Source organism: Pteropus alecto, unplaced genomic scaffold, assembly GCF_000325575.1.
Source record: "Pteropus alecto unplaced genomic scaffold, ASM32557v1 scaffold75, whole genome shotgun sequence".
In the NCBI taxonomy this organism is placed as follows: domain Eukaryota; kingdom Metazoa; phylum Chordata; class Mammalia; order Chiroptera; family Pteropodidae; genus Pteropus; species Pteropus alecto.
The window spans coordinates 6,627,503-6,651,962 of record NW_006440638.1 but is presented as its reverse complement, the minus strand read 5'-3'; the positions used below and the strand labels follow the sequence as shown (position 1 = coordinate 6,651,962).

The following is a 24,460-nucleotide window of genomic DNA, read 5'->3' as shown; positions in this document are numbered from 1 at the left end:
CTGCAATGTCAGTCGTAATTTCCCCTCTTTCACCCCTGATTTTGATTATTTGTGCCCTTTCTCTTGTATCTTTAGTGAGTTTAGCCAGGGGTTTGTCAATTTTATTAACCTTCTCAAAGAACCAGCTCTTTGTTGTATTTACTTTTTCTATTGTTTTGTTTGTTTGTTTGTTTTCAATTTCCTTTATTTCTGTTCTAATTTTGATTATTTCTTTCCTTCTGATAACTTTAGGCTTCATTTGTTCTTCCTTTTCTAATTTTTTTAAGATGAAGTGTTAGGTTGTTTATTTTGATTCGTTCTCGTTTTTGGAGATAGACCTTTAATGATATGAACTTTCCTCTTATGATCACTTTTGCCATGTCTCCAAAGTTTTGATATGTTTTACTATCATTATCATTTGTTTCTATGTATCTCTTGATCTCTCTTTTTATTTCTTCTCTGAACCAGTTATTCTTCAGTAGCATGTTGTTTAATCTCCATGTATTTGTGGTTCTTCCTGCTTTCTTGTTGGATTCGATCTCTAGTTTCAAACATTATGATCAGAGAATATGGTTGGTATGATTTCATCCCTCTTATATTTGTTGAGGCTTTCTCTGTGGCCCAGTATGTGGTTGATTCTCAAGAATTCTTGAGAATGTTCCATGTGCACTAGAGAAGAGTGTATAAGCAGCTGTTTTGTGATGGAAGGCTCTGTATATTTCAATTATGTCCAGTTGGTCTAATGTGTTGTTTAAGGATGTAATTTTCTTATTGCTTTTCTGTTTGGATGATCTGCCCATAACCAACAGTGGGATATTTAGGTCCCCTACTGTGATAATGTTTTGGTCTGTTTCTCCCTTTCATTCTGTGAGTAATTGCTTTGCATATTTCACTGCTCCCTGATTGGGAGCATAAGTATTAATAAGTGTTATGTCGTCTTGGTGCATGATTCACTTTAGCAAAATGAAGTGTCCCTCAGTATCTATCTTTCTTTACCTTTTTTATTTTGAAGTCTATTTCATCCGATATTAGTACCACTACTCCCACCTTTCTCTGAATACCATTTGCTTGAAATAACATTTTCCACCCTTTCACTTTGAGTCTATATTTGTCTTTGGAGCTGAGATGTGTCTCCTGGAGGCAGCATATGGCTGAGTTTTGGTTTTTGATCCAATCTGCAATTGTGCCTTTTTATTGGTGAGTTCAGTCCATTTTCATTTAGGGTAATTATTGAAATATGAGGTCTTCTTATAGCCATTTTATCTTTTGCTTTCTGGTAGCTCAGTGTTTCTATTGCTTCCTTGTCCTGGTGTTTCTGTTTTCTTTATTTTGGTTGGTTTTTGTGGGTTTTGCCTCTGGTTCCTCTTGTTTTATGTATATACTTCAGTTCTGAATCTTTGGTGTGTGGTTACCATTAGGAATATGAAAAGGATAGTTATATACATACAGTTGTCCAGTTTCTTCTGCATGTGCCTTATCTCCTTTCCCCTTTGCAAATTTGGATCTTTGAATCCTCCCCTTTTCAGTCATTGTTATCTCAATTTGTTTCTATGTATGCTGAACATTCCTTACTATGTTGCTATAGCAATTCTTTTCTTATTATTTAAGCTCATAATGCCCTGGTCTTAGTAAGGATGACATTCCTCTCCTTCTATTTGCCTGGTAGTCACTTTACTCTTAATTATGTCTTTTTTTGTTGTTGTTATTTGCTTTTAGAATTTCCTGTAGTGCAGGCCTCGTAGTGGAGAATTCCTTCAATTTTTGTATGTCCAGAAACTTTAGCTGGATACATTATTTTAGACTGGTAGTTTCTTTCACTAAGTAGTTTAAATATTTGATTCCATTCTTGTCTGGCTTGTAGGTTTGCGCTGAGAAGTTCGAGGATAATCTAATGGGTTTACCTTGTAAGTTACCGTTTTTTCTCCCTGGCTGCCATGAGAATTCTATCTTTGTCATTGATTTTTGATAACTTTAATACATTGTGTCTTGGTGAAGGCTTTTTTTAGGTTGAGATAATTGGGTGTTCTGTTGACTTCTTGAATTCCAAGTTTCAGCTCATTCCTTAGATTTGAGAAATTCTCGTCCACTATTTGTCTGAAAATGCTTTCTTGTCCCTGTTCCTTTTTCCCACCTTTGGCAATGCCCATTATTCTCATGTTTCCCCTCCTGATAGTATCAGCTAGTTCCTGTATTTCTCTTTATTATTTTTCATTCTTCAGTTTCTCTCTTCTTCTTTCTGATTTATTTCTAGATTTCTGTCTTTGATGTCACCAATCCTTCCCTCCATTTGGTCGACTCTATTTCCCAATCTTGCTATTTCGTTTTTCACCTCTTGCAGTGTGATCTTTATCTCCGGAAGTTCTATTCGGTTCTTTTTGAAGGTTTGAATCTTTTGGCTAAAGAACTCATTCTGCTCATCTAGTTGTTTTTTCAGTTCCTGACATTGTTGATATGATTCGTTTAGGATCTCGTTAAGTTTTTTCAGAAGTACCATCCTGAATTCTCTGTCATTTAAATAGCATATTTCTATGTCTATAAGTTTATTTTCTGGAAATTTTTCTCTTTGTTTCTGAGCTGCCTTGTGACCTTGGTTGTTCATGGTGTTTAATGGACTATTTCTCTGCCTGGGCATTAATGGAAGTGTGTTCTGCTGTTTTCCAGAAAGAAGATTTTTTATATAAAGGTCTCTCTTTAGCCTGCTGCAAAGAAGGCGCTCTTCTTTCGGTTTACATTAGGTGATGTCTAAGCCTCCTGGATCCCTAACAGTTTCGGTATCGTTTGCTCAGATTCCCCTGGGGCTCCACGATGATTGATCTCAGAGGATATGGGAAGAGGGGCCCTCTGGGCTGGGGGTTGGGAGTTGGGGGTTGCGCTGCGTCTCAGCCTCGGTTTTGCAACCACAGTCGGTAAGAATCAACTGTTGTTTCTCTTCTTGCTGCTTCTCTGCTTTCTGTCCTTTTGACTGGGCCTTGCAGCCAGCCAGTCACGGTTAACCCACAACCCTTCCAGGCTCTCCTGTTCAGGGAACGTGCAGCACGAACTTGCAGCTCATTCTCCCCTCCCCCTTCTCCTGAAGGAAGCTCTAGAGGTGGCGATAGGTAGCCTCAGTCTCAGCAGTATTTGCTCAGATTCTCCTGAGGCTCTGCGGTGTTTGGTCTCGGAGGTTATGAGGAGAGAGGCCTTCTGGGTTGGGGTTTGGGGGCTGCAGCTCAGCCGCGGTTTGGAAACCAGGGCCGGTGAAAATCAATTGTTGTTTCTCTGCTGTCCGGTCCCACTTCTCTGCTTTCTGCCCGGATGACTATAGGCCCTGTTGCCAGCCGCTAAGTCCCAGCACTTCCAAGCAGGGCTGATCAGGGAAGTCTCTGCACCTTCACCCCTCCCCCTCCTCCTGCAAGGAGCTCCTGGCAAGAGGTAGCTCTTTTATTTGTCCCAGTCCACCGCCCGACACCCAGGGTTCTGACCTGTGGTAGCTCTTATGTGCAGATCTCACGTTCAGACATGCTGGTGTGCAGTTTGCGTGTTTTTTGTTGAGTTTTAGATGTTCAGGTTATTGTCGTTTCAAGGGGAGAGATCTGAGGACATCTCTCACTCTGCCATGTTTCCCAGAATCCCTATGTTTTTTCAGAATCCTAAATTTTTAATAACTTAGCTATGATATATGGCCTTCTAGTATTACCCTAACGTTCTCAACTGAACTCCTGTCTAATACTGTTTCTACCTTCCCCTAACAAAAAATAAACCCAGAAACCTGGACTTTACCATTACCAAAACATCTCTTCCTAAAAATTACCTAGGATTAACCTTGGCCTTAATATCCAAATCAATCCTGTCTTCACCTAACTTTTCACCATAATTTCAATGTGTTCACATTCTTTCTTTATCCGAAGCACCTCTCTCTTGTTTTTGGTGGTGCCACACTTTAGTTGTTTTTCTCTTTTCTCTTTGGCAATTCATTTTCATTTTTTTTTCTCCAGATTATTTTCCTCTACTTGGTGATTATAAGTGTGAATTCTTTAAGACTTAGTCTTAAAGTCTCTTTTCTTATAATTCTATTTCTAAGAAATCTCATTCAAGCCCATGGTTTCAATTTACATCTATAGAAAGGACTCACAGCTTTATAACTCTAGGCCAGATCTGCCTTTTAGACATCTCCACTTGATATTTCAAAGACATCAAACTATGCTGCATTCATCCCTATCAAACCTAAACAGTGGCACCATCATTCATTCAGTTTCCTATAGAAGCATTGCACAAGTCAACTGTAACATCTTCCTCTCTCTCACAGCCAAATCTAATCCACCATCAAATCCCTCCAATCCATCCATGGTTCTTTCTATGAACTCTATCACTCTAATCTAAGTTACCATCATCTTATAGTTAAGTACTATAATAGCTTGCTAATGATATTCCTATATCTACTCTTTCCACACTACAATCTAAACACCACAGAGCTGTCAAAGGGATGCTTTCAAATTACACACCTGATCATTTACCTTCTGCTTAAATACTTTTAAAGATTATTATCTGTTAAGTTTGATATACAGACCCAGATCCTTCCGATGGCCTGTAATATTCTTCATGATCTGACCCTTACTTACTTCGCTATCTCACAAATCTGTCTTCTCAGTCTCTATGTTCTTTACTAGCCATCTTTTACTTACCAAGGCCTACTGTATTCTGCCTATTTCCCCCTCACCCTTACCCACCTCCAGTCTCTGTGCTTCTGAATTCCCTTTGTTTGGAATGCTGCTTATTTCCCATACATCATGAAATCTCAGCAAAAATGAAACGACAACAAAAAAACACTTCTTTGGTGAAGCCTCCCTTGACTTCTGCCTCCACACCACCATCATAACCACCATAACATAGCATAGCCAGGTTTTCTTATTCTCCACTGTATTATAATAATTTTATTTTCACGATTAGCAGTTAACAGTATATAACTATATATTAATATGATAATTAATACCTTTTACTCACTTGAGGGCTTTATGAGAGCAGGAACCAGGAACCAGTTCTAAAAGTACTTGTCATTGCCTCACTACTCCCTAACAAAATGCCTGTCAGATATTAACCTATTTAGTAAACATTTGTTGAATGTTAAATGACATAGGCTTTCAACCCTTAGCTTCACAAGGAAGTGTGGCTCTGAATTTTTAAAAACTAGGCAAATACCCCAAATCCTGAGAGAATTGCTTTAGGTCACAGCTTCTGTCCTTCTCTATATCAGCTTTCTTGGATTCTGAAGCTCTTCATAATTCAACTTGGCTGTCTTTTCTAGTTTTTGTTGACTTAGAAATCTCTTCAAACCATATATCTCTCTATTAACCTAAAATTTCTCCCAAGATACCACTTCTGTAAATGTCTCTTTTTCTTCTATCATATTTCTACAGCCTGAGGGCCCAGAGGCTATGTCATCGCCTAGCCTAGGTCCTAGTATCTCAGAAACTAGGACATCTCTAGGCTATTTATCACACCCAAGAGACACATCAGACAGATCAAACTGAAAATGAGAGTTTCCAATTGGTCTTACTGGCTTACTTTACTAAAATCAGTCCTTCCTAGACTCAGTATCATGCTCTTGTGTCCTATCATCAACAACCTGCCCTATGTTCCAATCCTGTACTTCTCAACAGAGACCCTCTGAAAAGAGTATTGTTTTGCAGTGAGATCTACCATCACAGTTCATTTTATACATTATTTTTGCTTGTACCTGTTTTGAGATTTATTGATTTTCTTCAGCTACCTAAAGTAGCACAAATAATAAACTAATGCTCTCCAAGAGTTAATGTAAATTCTAAAAGATTCTCCATGAAAAAGTTGTACTCCCAAAATAAAGCTCATTAAAAGTCATAGTGGTCTGTAGACTGTATAGAAAATAAATGGGACACAGCATCTGCCCTAGAGATCTCGCTTCTGCTATTACGGAACTGCATTTAACTATGGGGAAGTAGACAGCCTCTTATTCATCCAAAACTTCACGAGAACGTTTTAATGACAAATCTGCACATAAATTTAAAGCATCCTAGATCTCAAAAAAATCTTGGGGAAAATTTTATTATAACTTTAGAAATTTCAATGAGATTACATTAACAAAATAATTTAAATAAGCCTGTTAAAAAATGACCACTTTTGTTTAATAGTCATTCTAAACATCTGTCCATGGAATAATGTTGTGTTTCAAAATAGCATATAAATGTTTATTTTGATTATTAATGATTCTTTATGTACAATCAATAATAAAATAATAAGTGCTTTCATTTTTTTGAGTACCTACCATGTGCAAGATGTTTCACTCAGGGCTTGAAATGAATGAGCTCCTTTATCTCCTTAATAATTATTTGCATTAGACTCAGTAGTATGCCCACTCTACAACTGAGGATAGTGAGGTTCAGTATCTTAATCAAGATGATCTAACTAATAAGTGGAAATGGAGATTCAAAACAAAGTATCTGACTAGTAGTTCGCAATTAGGGACACATTTAGCAATGTCTAGAACCATTTTTCATCATCACTACTTGGAGGGTGATAGTGAGTAGAAACCAAATCTGCTACTAAACATCTTAGAATGTGCAGAACACTTCTCAACAAAAAAAAAATTATTTGGCTTAAAATGTCAATATTGCCTAGATTGAGAAAATCTGCACTAGATAAATCAAGATGGCTTAGGAACATTTGCCATAAAATAAAAACTTGAACCAAGAGGACATATATCAACTACTAAAGAAAAAATGAAATCTTTAAACAATTATCACAGACAAAACAGACATCTACTACATGTGACTTGTCACAAACAGACTGAATTTGACAGGGCTACCATTTCTAGCCCATCTCTATGATGTGACCTGCATTGGTGAGCAGAGGTAAAGTCAGGGCCGAATGAGTGCAAGTGTGTGTTTGATCATGTCTGTCATAACTCTAGGAGGTCTGAAACAGATTTAGGGGATGGGATGAATGAGGGCTGTAGTGTGTCAGTGACAGAGATTCACCATGAAGCACTAAAAGCTATTTCCCAGTGAAATCAGAAACCCAAACTGTAGAGATTAAGGTGCGCCCAAACTGAAGAAGACAAATTTTAGAATCAGAGGATGATCCAAAGTAATTCCACAAGTGAATCATTTCCTGGTTGCTCAGAAGGCCTTAAAGTGCAAGTAAGTGATATCACAAATACAGATTCCATGAATAATGAGGATAAACTGTAATAAGTTATTTGTGAGAGATTCTTAAAATTATACAAATATTCTGAATCTCATCTAACCTCCCTCACCTCTGATTTACTTGGCTATAATTTTAGTTTGAATCTAGTACCTTCAAGGCCAATGGTTCTCAACTGTGGGTATATGTCAAACTTATTCATAGAGTTTTATAAAAACATAAATGTCTAGGCCCTAGTGTTTACTTATTGAATCTCTTTACTTCATAGTCTAGGTATATTCTTTGTATAATACATATACAATGTCTAAGGATTATCCTTTATAAAATTATGTTCATTATTTTTATAAATCACATTTAACATTTATTGACTTTTTAAAAATGAGCTTATTCAGCTATCCCTAAAGACGGTTTATCTCAAATTATATTAGGAATAACTGTACAATGATGTTTTGCATGTCACAAAAATAACCAACATTTTTGATTATTTACAGATTCTTATTATGAACTCTCATTAATCCTTTTACATTTGAAAATTTTCAGTAAGAAATGAACAATAGCCATTAAGTCTCTGTCATCTATAGCCTTTGTTTTTCTCTGATGCTGTGCGACAACTCTTCTGTAAGTTACCAGGGTTTTTGTCTTCAACAAACAAAGAGTTTGTCTCAGAACACCATGGAAAAGAACTACACCAGGTACTTCAGGCTATTGGCAACTCAAGTAAGAGACTCTTGGACTTGTGATGACATGCTTTAGACAACTTTCTGACTGAGTTGAGTCAAGAATATAACAGGTTCATTAAAACGTCTAACCACAAATCTAATAAAACATGACAATTTAGTAGATTCTACTTTTGTAAATCAAAACGAAACATTTAAAAATATTATCTGATTTCCACTGACCCCTCCAGAAACTCTTAAATTCTCTAACTTTTCATGTTAATTTAGTTATTTAAAGAAACTCTGTAAGAATCTATACTCATTTCTACCAAGATACAATTAGAAAAAATTGATTATGTAACCATGTCCTCACATTGAGGATTATAGTTGAGAATAGTGCTCATTTAACCAGGGGTGACAATTCACTTTTAAAGAACTGTGATTGACTTTACCTGTGAAGATGATAACAATAAAGTCCTCTCAGAGAAACTGCTCTGACTCCTGGCTATAGAGTCCCAGCCTTACAGGTGATAAGAAAGTTCACTTTTTGGCATGCCAAAGAACCTAAGGAAATTTGGGAAATTTGAAGAGGAGAAAATTTTATCCAAATGTATAAATACTGCAGGTGAAATCTGGTGTAAAGAGGTTTTGGAGCTTGGTTTCCTGAAAAATGATCTTGAGAAGGAATACATAGTAAATTAACACTTTTGATGTATATATGCAAACAATAAGGACAAGTCTAATGAGCCATTTTTATTTTGTGATCAAGAATGATATTTCTTTGAGTTTATTAAGATCACAAAGGAGGAGGAAATAATGGAAAAAGAGACTACCAGATATCTTTTCAGTGAAACACCATAACTTCTGTAGATTGATTGCATAAGAGTGTGCACTTGATTTTGTTTTTGACTTAGGTAACTTACAACTCTCTAGAGATAGTTGTTAACTTCTAAAAAATAATAGTATTGAAAATAATTTGTTTTTATTTTTATAAATGCAAACTGTATCTGTTGGAATGCATATGACCAATGCATACTGATCTTGCATATTGATCAGTTTTCCCAGTTTTACATCTTTTTGTAAATTCATTTCAGTATATGTTATCTCAATATAAATTTGTGACAGTTTGAGTTTTCTTTGAATCAGTTTTGTTCCCTTACTAGTTAAAATCTTTAATATGTTCATTTTATATCATATGACAATCACAATTTCATTTTTTAAATAAAATTATCTTCTAATATTTCTTACTCAAGAAAAAAAAGTTTAGTTTTTAGAAATTGGAAACAGTAAACAATCTTTTGGTAAAGACATAACTGGAATTAAAATATTTGAGTTAAGAATACTAACTCTTGATATTATCATGAGTGTGAAATTACTTATCTTCCTTATTTATATAAATATACCAGGTTTTCATAACTCTGGTTGCTTATCATCACCACATGTACAGAAGAGACTTACTGAATCTTTTTTATGGTATCAGCACAGGTATTCTTAAAAAGCATCAATAAGACTTCAGAAGTTAAAGATAAAAAATGTTTATCAGGTTGCTCAAGAAAAGAAAATAGTGAGAAACATGCTTAATGGCCAGAGAATATATATTAAACAAAATAAAAGACCCATATACATATTTAAAACAAGGTTATGAAGGTGTACTGCCAGCTACAAATGTTTATGACAGCATAGAGATTTCTATTTAGAATAAGTCTAAAATATACCTTCCTGATCTAGAAGAACAAAAGACAAGTACAATAGAGTTCTAAAGATTACCAATAATTTCAAGGACAACATGTGCAATGGCATAGGAGGAGTGAAGAGCCTAATATAGGGCTTGGGTCCACATAGTGGGACTTCATTTGAGACTGAAGGACAATTGAAAACGAGGTGTCAACTCTCAAGGTCTTTTGCATGTGTTTTTAGGGCGCCAAGGCACCATGCTATCCCATGGCCATCCACGCTATGGTCTTGCCCTATTTATCATCAATTAACATAGGCCAACTATACTAATAGCTAAAATTTGCATGTATGTATTTTTATTTAACTGCAAATGACAAAAAAAAAGATATGTTTGAACCTCCAACATATGCACCAATATTGACCTATGCTAAATATCTTTGCCATTCATTAATGTATTGGTATGATAGATGAGATATAAGTACCACTATTTTAATATCCACTATCTTTTTCTGTCTATTTCTTCTAAAATGACAGTCTATATTAATTATAATCAGTGCCATGTACTTCCATGGGGTAGAATGTGGGGAACTGGGAGGAAGGCAATCTTGTTTTCTCCAAGAAGAGACGGACAATAAACTGAGCAGAGAGTGAAAGAGAAAGAATAAAATTAGGGGATACCCATAAGTGAGAATTTTTTGTTCCACCATTGCAGGAAAAAATCATACTAAGCAAAATAACAGACAGAAAAGTTGAAAATCACATGATATCACTTATATGTGGGATATAAACCTAAAAGCAACAAACAAACAGGATAAACAAACAGAGACTTACGGACATGGACAATAGACTGGTGGTTACCAGAGGGTATGGAGAGGAGAAAGGAGGGAGGTAGGGTAAAGGGGATCAAATATGTGGTGACAGAAAGAAATCTAACTATGGGAGGTGAACACATAGTGTAAACATATATATGCCTTACTGTTAAAGTGTACAGCTGAAACTTACTGGATTTTGTTAACCGATGTCACCATAAAATAATTAATTAATTAGTTATTAATTAATTAAAATATATGCTTAAATAAATCAAAATACTCTAGTAAAGTGCATATAATAAAGGTTTCTTAGATACAGAAAGAGAGAGAGAGAGAGAGAAGGAAAAGAAAGAAAGAAAGAAAGAAAGAAAGAAAGAAAGAAAGAAAAGAAAGAAAGAAAGAAAGAAAGAAAGAAAGAAAGAAAGAAAGAAAGAAAGAAAAGATGGTAGAAAATTTTAAACATGCCCTAAGGAATTGTTTTCTAGAAATAAAGATATAGAGAAATGTGATGGCAAAAAACTTAGACCATCTTGCTAATTCTCTGGGACCTAGTGAATAAACTCCCTCTGAAATTCAAACTGGAAAATAATAGAGAATAATGATAGACCTATACCCCAGTATGGGGTTTATTTATATGAAGTAGTATTTATCTCATGTAATTTTAATACGACTTCTGCTAGTATCAATTGACCACAGAATAAACTATAAGGATAGCATTAAAAAGCTCGGTTTACTCTCTATGCCTCATAATTCAGTTCTCCAAATATTGGGCACTGTAGTATGATACATACTTTGCTATGCAGTAGAGATGAAGCACAGAGTAAGACAAAGTCTTTTTCCCCTAAATATCGTAGGATGTATTGTGTTGTAAGCTTTGGCACTTTATGGACTTATTTTTTAATTGGGAGTTTTATAATAGAAAATCCCACTTCATCAAGACCAACACAGTGGAAATTAGACTACTTTTTCTACAATAATTATTTCATTAAAGCAGGACAAAATTCACAGAATTCATTATAGTTCTGCAAATTGAATAAATTTGGCTTTGTGAAAATGCCCAAAATATAGCAACCTTATTTTTATTTGTGTCACAGGCCAGTGGAAAAGTCTTCATGAATATTACTAATTTGAAAATCACTAAGTGTGACACATGAAAAGGGCTTGCAGTGTTATCTGTTTCATTCTTTCAATAGGAAGAATATGTCACATCACTGAGCAGTCAGGGGATAGAGAGTAACAGATCAGATAGACATGTACACTCCTCCATATCATCTACCAATGAGAGGTAAGTTAGGATAATATCCAAATTTAAAATGCAACATGCTTACTGGAGATTTACTATACATTTTTAATGAATGGTGTTGGTGCCCCACTTGCACCTTCCACCCTGTGTGGGTGCATCATGAAGATGGCCATCTATCTATGAACCGGAAAGCGAGTTCTCACCAGCCATTAAATCTACTGGCACCTTGGTCTTGGACTTCTCAGCCTCCAGAACTGTGAGAAATAAATGTTTACTTTTTATAAGTCACCAGTCTATGGTATTCTGCCACAGCAGCCTAAACTGACCAAGATATTTAGGTTCTTTAAAAATAGATGCAAGATACTGAGAAGGGAAAAAAGTAATTAGAAACTTTGAGAAAAAATTCTGAAAAATAGAAAGCAGAAAAAATAAGAGCCAAAAATATCAACACAAAACAGCTGTGGATATACATTTCTGTCAGACCTTAAAAACTCATATTCGGCACAATAGTGAGCAGGAACTAGTGGAGTCTCAGATAATTAATTAGAAATAATTAATGAGAATTCAGAGCAGTCAGGTTGCTTGACCAAATTATAGGTGTTCCATAAAGAACTGTTAGAGAGAACAATAGGGAGGAAATAATCAAAGAAATAAGAGTAGTTTTCCTGGCCAAAAAATGAATCTCAAAGTTGAAATGACCCACTAACATTTTTTATAATTTGAAAATCTTACTTACATTTTTCCTTCAAACTATAAAATCAAAATCTACTTGCCATTAGGAGCCCAAAACAAATACCTAAAAGGGAAAATTAAACTAACTATACCTACACTTCCCCACCCCAATACAATCACCCAGTTAATTAGTGTTAACATGATGTGTTCTTCTATGTTTTCTCTATGCACACTTAAAAAAACAAAAATATATACTTATCCATATGGAGAATGATTTTTCCTAATTTTTTACAAAAAACTGGGATCATGCTATGCTATACGTTTCTGTGTTTTTTCTTTTTCTTTTTTTTTTTTTTTTAAGTATAATCTGAACATCCCTCTGGATCCATTGATATGGCTGTCAGGAAAATGTTCATTCTGCCTAAAATATTATTTTCCATTATTTTCACAAGGTTGTCGCTCTCTTTTCTTCAGGTTTCAGTTTATCTCCCTATCTATCCTTTTCTATTACATAACCCTGATTTATTTTATTTTTAATATATAATTAGTCTTTTAAATTATTTGTTTATTTTCCATCCTCAGTAGTATATGAGTTACTAAAGACACACTTTCTTTTAGAACTTGTTTTAATGTCACATATAAAACAGAACATTAACATTCTAGGTATATGTTAAATGTTTCTTAAATGAATAATGAATAAATTCATTTCTTTTTTATGATTGCATAGCATTTCACAGCATCAGTGTACCTTATCTTATTCAACTTGTCTCCATTAATTGACAATACAGTTTGCTGATTTATTTTTGCCACTGATCTAATACTACAATAAACATTATTTTATATATTGCCTTATATGTCTGTGGTTTTATTTCTAGTTGATAGATTTCCCCAAACTGAGATAACACAGTTAAAGAATGTGTGTGTGTGCGTGTGTGTGTGTGTGTGTGTGTGTGTGTGTATTTCAGTTTTAGTAGATACTACCAAATATGCTCCATGGTATTTCACATTTCTGCCAGCATGTATAAGAATTCTCATTTCCTCACATTCTCATCAGCACTGGGAATTATATATTAAACATACACACAGATTTTTGTCAATCTGATGGGTTTAAATATGTTGTATGTAACTTCTCTATTTTCATTTTCCTGACTACTAGTGAAGTTAAACATCTTTTCGTATATTAATATCTATTTTCCATTGGCATCTCCTACTCTGTGACTTGCTGATTTACATCACAGCCAAATTTTATTACTTTTATGTGCTTATTATCAATGTATTTGTTATCGCTGTATATATTACCAATATTTTCTCTCAGTCATATCTGTTCTTAGATTTGTTTATGGTATATTTTTCTATGTAGAATGTTTAAATTTCTTTGTAATTAAATCTCTTAATCTTTTTCTGTAATGTTTCCTTTATTGCTCCTGAAGGTCTCCCTTATCACATGGTTATACAAATATTCTCCTAATTGTTTTGTGAATATTGTGTCTTTCACATTTATATCTTTAATCCACCTAGTATTTATTTTTGTAAATGGTATAACAAAATGATATACTTTTATACAGATGGGAAGCTAATTATACATCGTATTTATTAAAGAAATGATGAAGTAAAATGCCATCTTTATTATATATTAAGTTTTCATTTATACATTTTGGAACTTTATTCAATCACATAAATCTATTTATATATTCTTATTTCAATCGGTTTCCTAGGTAGACAATTTTAATTACAGAAGCTTTGCAGTATTTTTTAAATTTTGTTAGATGGGTCCTCCCTCATTATCATCTATTTTTAGAATGTTGGACATTTTTCTATTGAAATTTTAAAATAAGTTTTCTGATAATCTGTTAAATTAGTTTTATATAATCATTTGGAAGGTTGAAATTTTAATGATACTGATTTGACTTTGTTACTGGTTTCCCATCATTTATTTTTCCTTCTCGTGGTGTGAACTCTTAATTTTAATTCAAGCATTCATATGTCACCCATGCATCCCATCAGCTTGGAGAAATGCTAAATTCTTCTGTGTCTCCAGGGTAGGAGCACAGTAATTCAGCATTATTCCATTTCCTGGCCCATGTCTTCAGAGGGTCTTGCAACTGAAACTGGGCAATATGGCACAAGGAGAAAATACCTGTGGGCTTTTGAGAAAGAAATTCCTTAGTTTTATGAAGTAGCTCCCCTACACAACCTACTTTTCCTTTCTTCTTCAAGTCAGTGAGGAAGTCTACAGCCCAGAATTGTTGGCAGTGCATAGAAATCCTCAAAAGAAGCAGAACGAGGATGGAATTGCCAAGTCGAAGGCAGAACAGAAAAACAAAAAGATACATTGAACCACAGAATCCAACTCTAAACTTTCAGTTTGTAACCCAATAAATCTCCTTCACTTATGTTTCTTAAACTTTATCATGAATAAGAGTCATTTAGGTTGCTTGTTAAAACACATATTTCTGGGCCCTACTTTAGGAGATTCTGACTCAGTAATTATTGGCTAAACCCCAAGAATCTACATTTCTAATAAGATCTCAGGTGATATTAATGCAGCATGCTCACTGACCACAGTTTGAGAAGCAGTTCCCTGCATTGCTACAGCCAGTTTGAGTTTCATTTTCTCTTATTTACAACTAAATGCATCCTAACTGAGACACCTTCAGGAGTGAGTTTTTTTGCCTTTTTTCTTTTTTAAGGCCATGTTCCTCTTCATCAATAAATTTTGTTTGCTTATTTATTTACAAAAAGATACTTTTATTCATCTAGTTCCCTTTCCTTTCATGGTTAATTCATTCCCTAGGTTACTTACAAGTTTTGTCAGCCAACATAAGTACTACACAAATATATTTCTTTCTGCTTGTGTCAAAAACATATGCATGTACATGAGTGTAATGTTTATCTATAGTTTTTGAACATTATTAAATTGATAAATGATAAATTATCATTACTAAAATGATAATGAGAGGTGGCTTGTATTGTAATCTCTTAGGTTTTCAAGATATAAAATCTGTCATATTCAGGATCCTGGCAGAAAACAGCACGCTCTAAAATTTTGCATTGATGAAAGCTTAATGGGCTATTTACATACAGAGGAGTTAACTGGTTTAAAGGAATATGGTTGAGATGTGGAAGCATTAAAGTAAAAGATCAAAATAAATATTTTTTATACATGTAGAGAATCATAAAGTTTATCACCATGAACACTCTGAAAAAATTTGAGAATGTACATTACCAAATCTAGTAATGACCTCCAAAAAGGAAAACGTTGGAAAATGATATTCACAAAATGAATATTTGAATCTAAACGATGATACTATTTTAAAAGAATAGTCTCATAACATTACTCATAATACCTCATATTATCATCACATTTAGTGGTGATAAGTGAGGAGAGTGAAGAAAGGATGGTAGGCAAAGTTTCCCTCTTATGGTAGAAATTGATATGGCTAAATCTGAGTAACAGCAGAAAAATAAGTTGAAATTCATATTTTAAGATTTAAAGTTATACACTAGATAGAAATAGGATTTATAACTTTAGCCCACAAATGGAAAAAAAATAACAAGTAATCTTGATGGATAAAGCTAAAAAGTTAAGGAAAACAGCATCAGAGCAGAAGAGTACAGGTGATATAAAATAATAATAATATAGCGAGAAAAAATTCAGGCACTAGAATTCACACACACGAAAAATAGATTAAATTCTCCAAATCATAGGTTTAAAAAGGTAATTATAAGCTTTTTTTTAAAGATAAGAATCTAGAAAGTAATGTACTATATTAAAAGTTAATTTATACTAATTAAATGTTAGGCAAATACTAAGTCAAAGAAAGCAGTAATACCAATATTGAGATTGAACAAAAGAGAATTCAGGTGACGTTCACTGAAAAGGATAAGGAAATATATTGGATTCCAATATAGTTACAGGCTTATAAATGATAAACAGTCATAAAACTTTACCACACAGCTTTGGAAATTTTTAACAGTAAAAACTGATGCAAACCTCAGTAGAAATGCATAATTTCTCAGTCTAGTGGAGAAATCAAGTTATTAGATAACTAAAATTTGAGAAAGATATAAATCAAGAATAGCAAACATTTTCTGCCAAAGGTCAGATAGAAAATGTTTTGGACTTGAGGGCCAGGTGGTCTCTATCACACAATTTTGCTGTTGTTTTGTGAAAGCAGCCAAAACTAATCCATAAGTGAATAGGTGTAGCTGTGTTAATAAAACTTTATTAATACTTATAAGAGAGAAAAAATAATTTGCCTCTACCCTTCTGAGTTCTTGGCTGATATCCTCTGTAATAAAAAAATAAAATAAAATAAGAGAAAAACAAACAGAAGTTTATTAACATGTATACTTCATGTATATAAGAGAGATACCCAGGGAAAGTAATTCTCACAAGTAGCTTGGGATTCAGGGTTAAACGCCATCTCATTTGGGAAAGGAGAGAGGAATGTAGACAACCTAGGGGGAAGTAAATGATTTTTAAGAAAGATAAATAGACATTCAGTGACAAATTTTGTGACAAATTTTGTCTGAGTGTGGTATAGACTTCTGGTCTCCTCTCTTGGGATAAAAGCAATCTTCCCTAGTTGATGAAACTCCTAGGGAGGGTATCTATGACAATCGAGTTTCTTTTGGAGGATTTATCCTTAGGCAGATAAGGGGAATTCTTTCTGCACTTACTGTTTTTCAAGTGCTTACAGTTCAAAATAATCAACATATCAAAGTGTATATTTGACTCCTGCAGTCATATGGGGAGGATATCTTCTCCTACCCTTCAAAACTACAGGTGACAGACAAGGTTTGGCCCATGACTCTATTTGCCAATCTCTGATAGAGATGACTTGAAATAGATCTATAAATATGTTAAGACATCCACTGAAGAAATGAGACTTATTGGACACAATTAGGAAGTAACTACTTCCACTCCAAACCACCACGCTGTGGAGCTAGTCTTCTTCCTTTCCTGGGGTATAATCTATCATTTTTCTCATCATTCTCAGAACTAAAAGTCTTTTGTCATTTCAAATCATAATGAACATTTAATTTGGTAACTAAATATCCTGTGCTATACAATAGTAGAAACTCTGAGCTTGGTTTAATGTTAAAGCTTCTGCCTTGCCTTTACTTGTCACCAGTCTTGATGGGAGACCTTCAATGGAAAAGCAGAGAATATGGCCGACTTCTGTAGCATTTTCATAGCTTGAGATTCTATTCTTTCTCTCTCCTACTCACTGGGCTCCTACAATGAAGAAGCAGGGAACTCATGAAAATTAAAAGACAGGAAAAGGCTTTGTTAATTGGGGTTGCTATAATTCTGGCCATGGAAGACGTTAAATTTTATTCTTTCTTTCATGGATATTATGTGGGTTCTTTTGGAGACACCCCATCACTGGTTCCCTTAATTCCATTATAAGCATATTTTCTTGTTGGTGACTTCTGATTCAGCTTTGCCTCCTGTTATGACTCTAGCCTCTATCCGCAGAGTCACCTCACCAAACCCCAGATCTTTTCCTATGATCCACACCTGGTATTTGGGTTTAAAGAGTGTGAGTTCATCAATCGTGATGCTTAATTTCAATCATAGCCACAGTATCTTGTCTACACCAATGAATGAAGGTAGTTTAATTTGTTTATCTATAAAACTTTTGGTAATATGGCTGAGAGTAGCAGAATGTACATATGTGTGCTGATAATATCGAGGATTAACACATTAGGATTAATTTGTATGTAGTCAGTCAATCATAGCAAGAGTCTGAACAGAAATCACACTCCTAGGGGAACTAATTATAGAAAAGGAGTTCCCTGCTACAGATGAGAAAAACTCATTTCATAGTTCAAAGGCACTTTCTCCCACTGCAGGGCCCCAGTTGCTCCTCTGCGCTCCCAACACTTGAATAATCTTGCCAGACAAATACAAATCTCAGATCTCCTTTGAATGACAAGAGTCATTGTACTGGATCCAACCCACAGTGATGGCTTAGACTGCTGGGGAGAGAAGACACACCCTAAGAGGTTAAAAGGACTTTTACTACTATCCCAAAGTAATATGCGTGTACTCTGTGCATTAATAAAAATATTTAATCTGGATCGATTGAATAATATTATATTATATAATTTTGAGTTTATAATGCCGTTGGAAATGTAAGTAGTTTGGGAAGGTTACTTTTGATCAGTTTTCACATGTATGACAGTCAGTGGAGTGAACGTCAGTCTTTTACCACTCCACACCCATTCAGCTTTGACAATGAGACATGCATGTTATCGGCCCTGTGTCAGTGGAAATACTCTTACCATCCATTACAGGTCTTTGCTCTGATGACAAAAGGAACTTCACCAGTTCACACCTTTAAATTTCTCAGGAGTGTGTCTGGTGTCCCAGGAGGCATATATCAAGCTGTCCTGGTAGTCTCATAAAGTCTCTTCCACACAAGATTTTAGGTAAATTCGAAGCATTCCTCATCCTTTCACGGAGGGGTGGGTGGTGCTCAACATCTAACAATTGTCTTCAGAAAGAGCTCCTCTCTCTTTATTAACCTATCTCTGGCTGAAGTCTGAGCCTGCAGTTTACTTGAACTGGAGGTGGTTAATGAGCAAAGATTGCAAAGCTGATTTCAGTCCTTCCTTTGCAAGACTTATTTAACTTGATAGAGCCCCTCTCAGGATGTAAGAATACTTGCCACTGTGGTTTTTTGTGACTTCAGCCAAACCTGACATAGAAAGAGTTACAATATAGCATCATGTTATGTAGAAATGTTTCAGTATTCATGGAAATTTCATTTAAAAAGTCCATGTAATCTTTTATACAAGGAAACTCTCTTTATACAAGGAGGAGTCCAAATCAGAAATCACTGAGGCTATATTTCAGGCAATAAACTGAAAATAAAGGCAAATATTTATTAAGACATTAAAAAGACCTCTCTAAGTAACCCTCGAGTTAACTTGGGAGATCAAAGCTAAAATTAATTTTTAATTAGAAATGAGCAATGAAAACACTACCTGGCTCATCATGTGAATATGACTGAAATACTACACAAAGGAAAATACACAGCCCTTAAATCATTTATTAGAAAACAAATAAGACTAAAAATAAGTGTAAAGATGCTCTGGGGAAGAAAGTAAAAGACAGGTATGGTTGTAGCAACGTGCTGTCAGATTACACCTGCACACAGTTTGGTTGTCATAGTAACAGCTGAGAGAAAAAAAGGTGAACTAAGAAGATGTGAAATTAGATACAAAAGGAGTTGAGACATTATATCTCACTAATCAAGATTATAAGGAAATGTTTATCTTCTTAAATATCTGATGGGTTAAAATACCAAGAGAATTATTAAATGTGGTCCGTATTTTCTCCTATTATTAAATAGTATTAAATGTGGTCAGTATTTTCTCCTATTCCATACTTGAAGTCATGGTTAAAAATAAAACAAAACAGCTAGAATATACAAAAGCAAGCTTGCAATTATACAAAATGAAATTAAATTGGTTTGAGTAAAGGACCAAACAGATTGCAGTTAAATGAAATGTTGGTATCTAAAGTTAAGTAATTCCATCCTAATTCACTCTGTTGTAATAAAACATTTAAGCATACACATTATGGATATAAGGTCACCCACTGTTCAGAGTCTCCCAAAAAGAAGCTCATAGCTAAGTTATAAATTAATTTAAAAGGTTTTATAAAATTGTAAATGTTTTGCTGAGCCTTTAGAAATGCTTCCATGGGAAATTACTAAGAATGTAATAAAAATATTTTTAACAGGCTTAAACTAGCAATTTAAACTTTTCTAACATGAAAAGTTATTATTTTTCAAAATTAGCTCAGCATCAGATTTTTTTAAAGATTTGAATCTATTTAAAGAATGGATTGAAAAATGTTTCTCAAAATATTTTTTCCTTCTATGTTACTCTTAGTAGAAAATTTCAAATGATTTCAGGAAAGTAAAAACAACATATACTCCCATGAGATTAAGGTAAAGATTCTTTTTGAGTTTTTAAAAGATGTTTAGGTCCATTTTATGTTGATTTTAATTGTTTTTTATTCACAAGTTTAAAATATCCAGTCCAACTCGATTCAGTTTTGATTAGTTTGTATGAATTACTTCTAAATACAACATTGGTTATTATTACAATGTGACCCAGAGAAATTAGTCTTATATGCCCAAAGAATCGAAATATAAATCTATTTTAGAATTATACATAAATGTAATAACTAATTTAATTAATTAATAATAAATGTAGTTTGGAGTCATTCTCTTTTTCCCTTGCCCTAGAAATGCAAGAAAGAAAGAAATAAGTTCTACTAGGAAAAAAGAGGTTCAGAAAGACCCCATATAATGCATAAGACTTAAAATGAATCTTGAATGACATGATGGTGTATACCAGGTGGGCAACAAAACTGCTTCGCACACATGCCCCTTCTCATTAGCTCCATCCAACCAAGGTTTGACTTTTTCTTTAGGGAAGATTACCATTATGGAAACTTGACAACTCTGCATTTTGTGGAGTAAATTACTTTGGGCATGTCTCTTGACCTCTCAGATATGACCTTTATGTTGAGTGTAGCATCACATGAGGGAACAGTTTTCACTAGAGTGTGTTAAAAGTTGTTTCATGCAGATAGTTCTGCTAGCATTATATTTTTATTGTACAGTTGTTTACTCATTACTGTAATTGTTACCGTACCACATCCATTGAAACTAGTGGTCAAATAACAGTGCTTTTAACCTTGCCAGGAAAGGGTAAGTAACATCACACTAATAACAGTTTTGAAAGCAATTACAGGAGTGGAAGGGGGAATAGAAACTAGAAAAGCCATAATAACATACTAAGAGGTTTCACAAAGCAAAAGAAGAATATTTATTTAAAAATTTAATGAAATACAGACTATCCACCTAAAAGTGGGCTCTGAATAATTTATTATGTTAAAGGTTATTCCTCTAAATTTACTACACATTCTTTTTGTGAAGAATGTTTAATTAAAATTTTCATATGGCTAAAGAAATTGCTTTTAATGACTACCATGAATTCTAATAAAAGACATGCATACTTTTTATGCTCTGTGGCTTTACCCACATTTACCCTTGCAACTTTCCTTGTTGGACATAACTTTGGTCAGTCTGGGTTTTGTTTTGATATTTCTTGCTAAAATCTGCATCTTTCTCTTTTAAAAAATAATCTGACATCAAAGTATTTTTACTCTTGAAAACTCTCATCAACTGCTGTTTGTTTCTCTTTGGTAACATCACCAATCCTCCTGGACCTGGACGACCTTAGCAGGATATATTCTTTTCCCATGTTCTCCTATTCTATTTCCTGCAGCGTCTGATGTAAAACAGATTTTAAAGTTCATAATAGAACAAAGGTCAACATGAAAGACTCTAGGATCCTGGCCTTTGGTTTTGCTTCTGGTCTTTATTATTACAACAAATAGTTAGTTGAACTATTATTTTCCATGTCATATAAAAACATTGGAATGACAGCTCTTTCTTTTTAATCATAAATCAGGATTTTCAAAGGAGTCTCAAATATCTAAGAACAGGTATAAGGGGAAAAAATAAATAGTATAGCATAATCAAAATGAACTGTAACATTCTTAACATTTCTAAAATCTGTGAAACAACAAGGATGCCATCTAAGTCCGTGATATTCTCTTTCTTTCCTGTTTTGGTCCAGAGAGTTATCTTCAGTCTAAAGCCAATCCCTCCACCAATGTCATGGATTCTATTCCCTGCTGCTTCATTGGGAACCTACACTGAGCATTTTCTCCTCCTATCTAGTCTAATTAGATCCTTTGCAGATTTTGAACATGCACCAATCTCATCCATTTCAAAATAACACTAGCCTCATCCCCTCTTCATAGCACCTACAGCTTCTGTCTAACTCTCTTCTCTTCTATACAGCTAGACTTCTCCAGTGGGTGGCTTATTCTACATCAATAGCTCACCTTCTTCTCCCTCCTTAACTCATTCCAGTCTACTTTTATTAGCATTATAATACCAAAATAAGTCTTTCTAAAGTCACCAAAATCCAAAGGCCATTTTTCAATATTCTTAACAGCAAAGAAGAATCTACCTTCCTTCTTGAAAACTCTTATTCTCAGCCTCAAAATCCTACACGATGGGACAAAAATTATTAATGTCATATCTTTCCTGCAGATCTCCCCCTCTTACCCTCTCCCATGTCTTTCATCTCCTTACCCATTGTCCTCTCCTCAACCTGAGAAATCCTAGGTTCTTCTGCTATACCATATTTTGGGATTTTGTGATGCATTATATGTAGAAAGAGGAGAAAAACAAAAAACCAACTGAAAAAATAGAATATTACAGAGGAGAGGAGAGGTATTTATATAATAAAGTATTGGATTAATAGATAAAAATGAGAATGAAAAAGGCAAATATATTCTTTGCAAACAAAATAGGTGTACCCTTTATATTGAGCTTTTTTAAAATTATTATTCTGAATAAGATGAAAACTCACTGAAATGTTTTAGGAAAGAGACATTGTATCAGGTGAAATCTTATAGACATGAAAAAAGTTTAGAAATAAATTTTATTTAATATTTAATAATTAACTTAATATTTGGATATCTTTGAAGTTGTTGACATACTTGCAAGTAAGAGATACAGATGTTTTGAAAATAGTCTTGGAGACTTGACTTTCACTTCAGATAAACTCATCTATTCCCACAGCATAGATTGGCTCCATGCAAATTACATCTAAATATATGTTGTCAACCTAGATATTATCTCTGAATTGTAGACTCAGATATTTACTCCCTAGTTGCTATTTCCACCTAGAGGTATAAACAGCAATACTAAAAACCAGAAGTGGAACTCATGACCTCTACTCTACATCTCTCTTCTGCCCTCAAAACACATTCTCCTTGAGGGTTACGTATCACCCTGAATGCTGCTCCTGTCTATTGAGTTGCTCAACAAGTCTTGGACTCATTCAAAATGAATCATTAAAAAAAAGTAACACAATTTATAGTCCTGTGCCAGTTAGAATGTTTATAACTACAAATAACAGGATATCTAACCAAAGTGGCTTAATAATGACAGATTGTTATTTCAAATATCAAGAAATAAGAAAGTGGCAGTTTCAAGAATGACTAAGTCAAAGATATGAGAATGCCATCAGCACACTAATGACTTCCATACCTCAACATTTGGCAGTTTATTCCATTAAAAGTTCAATGTGATTGGTATAGTTCTAAACATGTTATGCGATCACAATAGTAATCTACCAAGATAACAAAGAAAATAAAGAAATGGAAAAAGAGATACTAGGAACATGCTATTAGAAAGAAATCTTACGTAACAATATTGATATCAAGTTCATAGGCACTCATTCTAAACAAAATTTCTTCGGTTTGAATTCTAGCTCTACTGGATGCTAGCTGTGTCACCTTGAGCAAATTACTTAACCTCTCTGTGCTTTGAATGCCCCATTACTCCAATCAATTGATTTCTGTGAGAGTCAGTGATGGTACACAGCATTATGCATGTGACTCTGACGTGATCCTAGCAATGCCACAGCCCCTGGCTACTATGCTTAGTCCATGTTACCTGAGCCAGGGCAATCAGAACTTTTACCAGGATTATTAATATTAAATTATAGTGTTATAATACTAAAGGGAAGAAAATCACCCTTCCTTCTGGAACTGCTGAATGTTCCACAACCTCACCTCCATTTTCACCTCTATAATCTAGAGGAAGCTTTCTGAACTGAAGAGACAATGTGGCCATAATCAAGAGAAAAGCTAAAATGAGAGATTAAGAGAAAGAAGAAGTGTCCAGATAAGGTTGTAAAAGTCTAGCTCTACCTTCCCATTTATTTATTTTTAATTTTTATTTTTTTTTAGGAAAGGCAACAGTTGGTTGATCTTACAGATTGCAAGGACTAACTTGTCAGTTTACAATCCTTCATTTTTTTTATTTTTTACACCTACAGCACCTGGTCTTCCTAGATGGTCTCCCATCCAAGTATTAACCAGGTTTGACCCTGCTTAGCTTCCGAGATCAGATGGGATTAGGCTTGTTCAGGGTGGCATGGTCATAGACTTCTACCTTCCCATTTAGACAAGCCACAGTTCATGGCTTTTTTGGTCTCAGATGAATTAAAATGGATTTATTTCCTTACAGAGAGTAGTACTGTTTAGCTCTATATTTCATGGTACAAGCTGTTTGTGAGCTATGTTTTTAGCCTCTAACTAAAATAGCAGTTAAATTCTTCCATCAGTGTATGAGCCTTGAATAACCCTTCTCCAAACC

General features: G+C 34.3%; 1 pseudogene; it reads right to left on the bottom strand.

Annotated features, from left to right (window-relative positions):
* Nucleotides 1-24,131: 24,131 nt before the first annotated feature.
* On the bottom strand, nt 24,132-24,250 carry LOC112484451 (annotated as a pseudogene).
* Between the last annotated feature and the right edge of the window lie 210 nt (nt 24,251-24,460).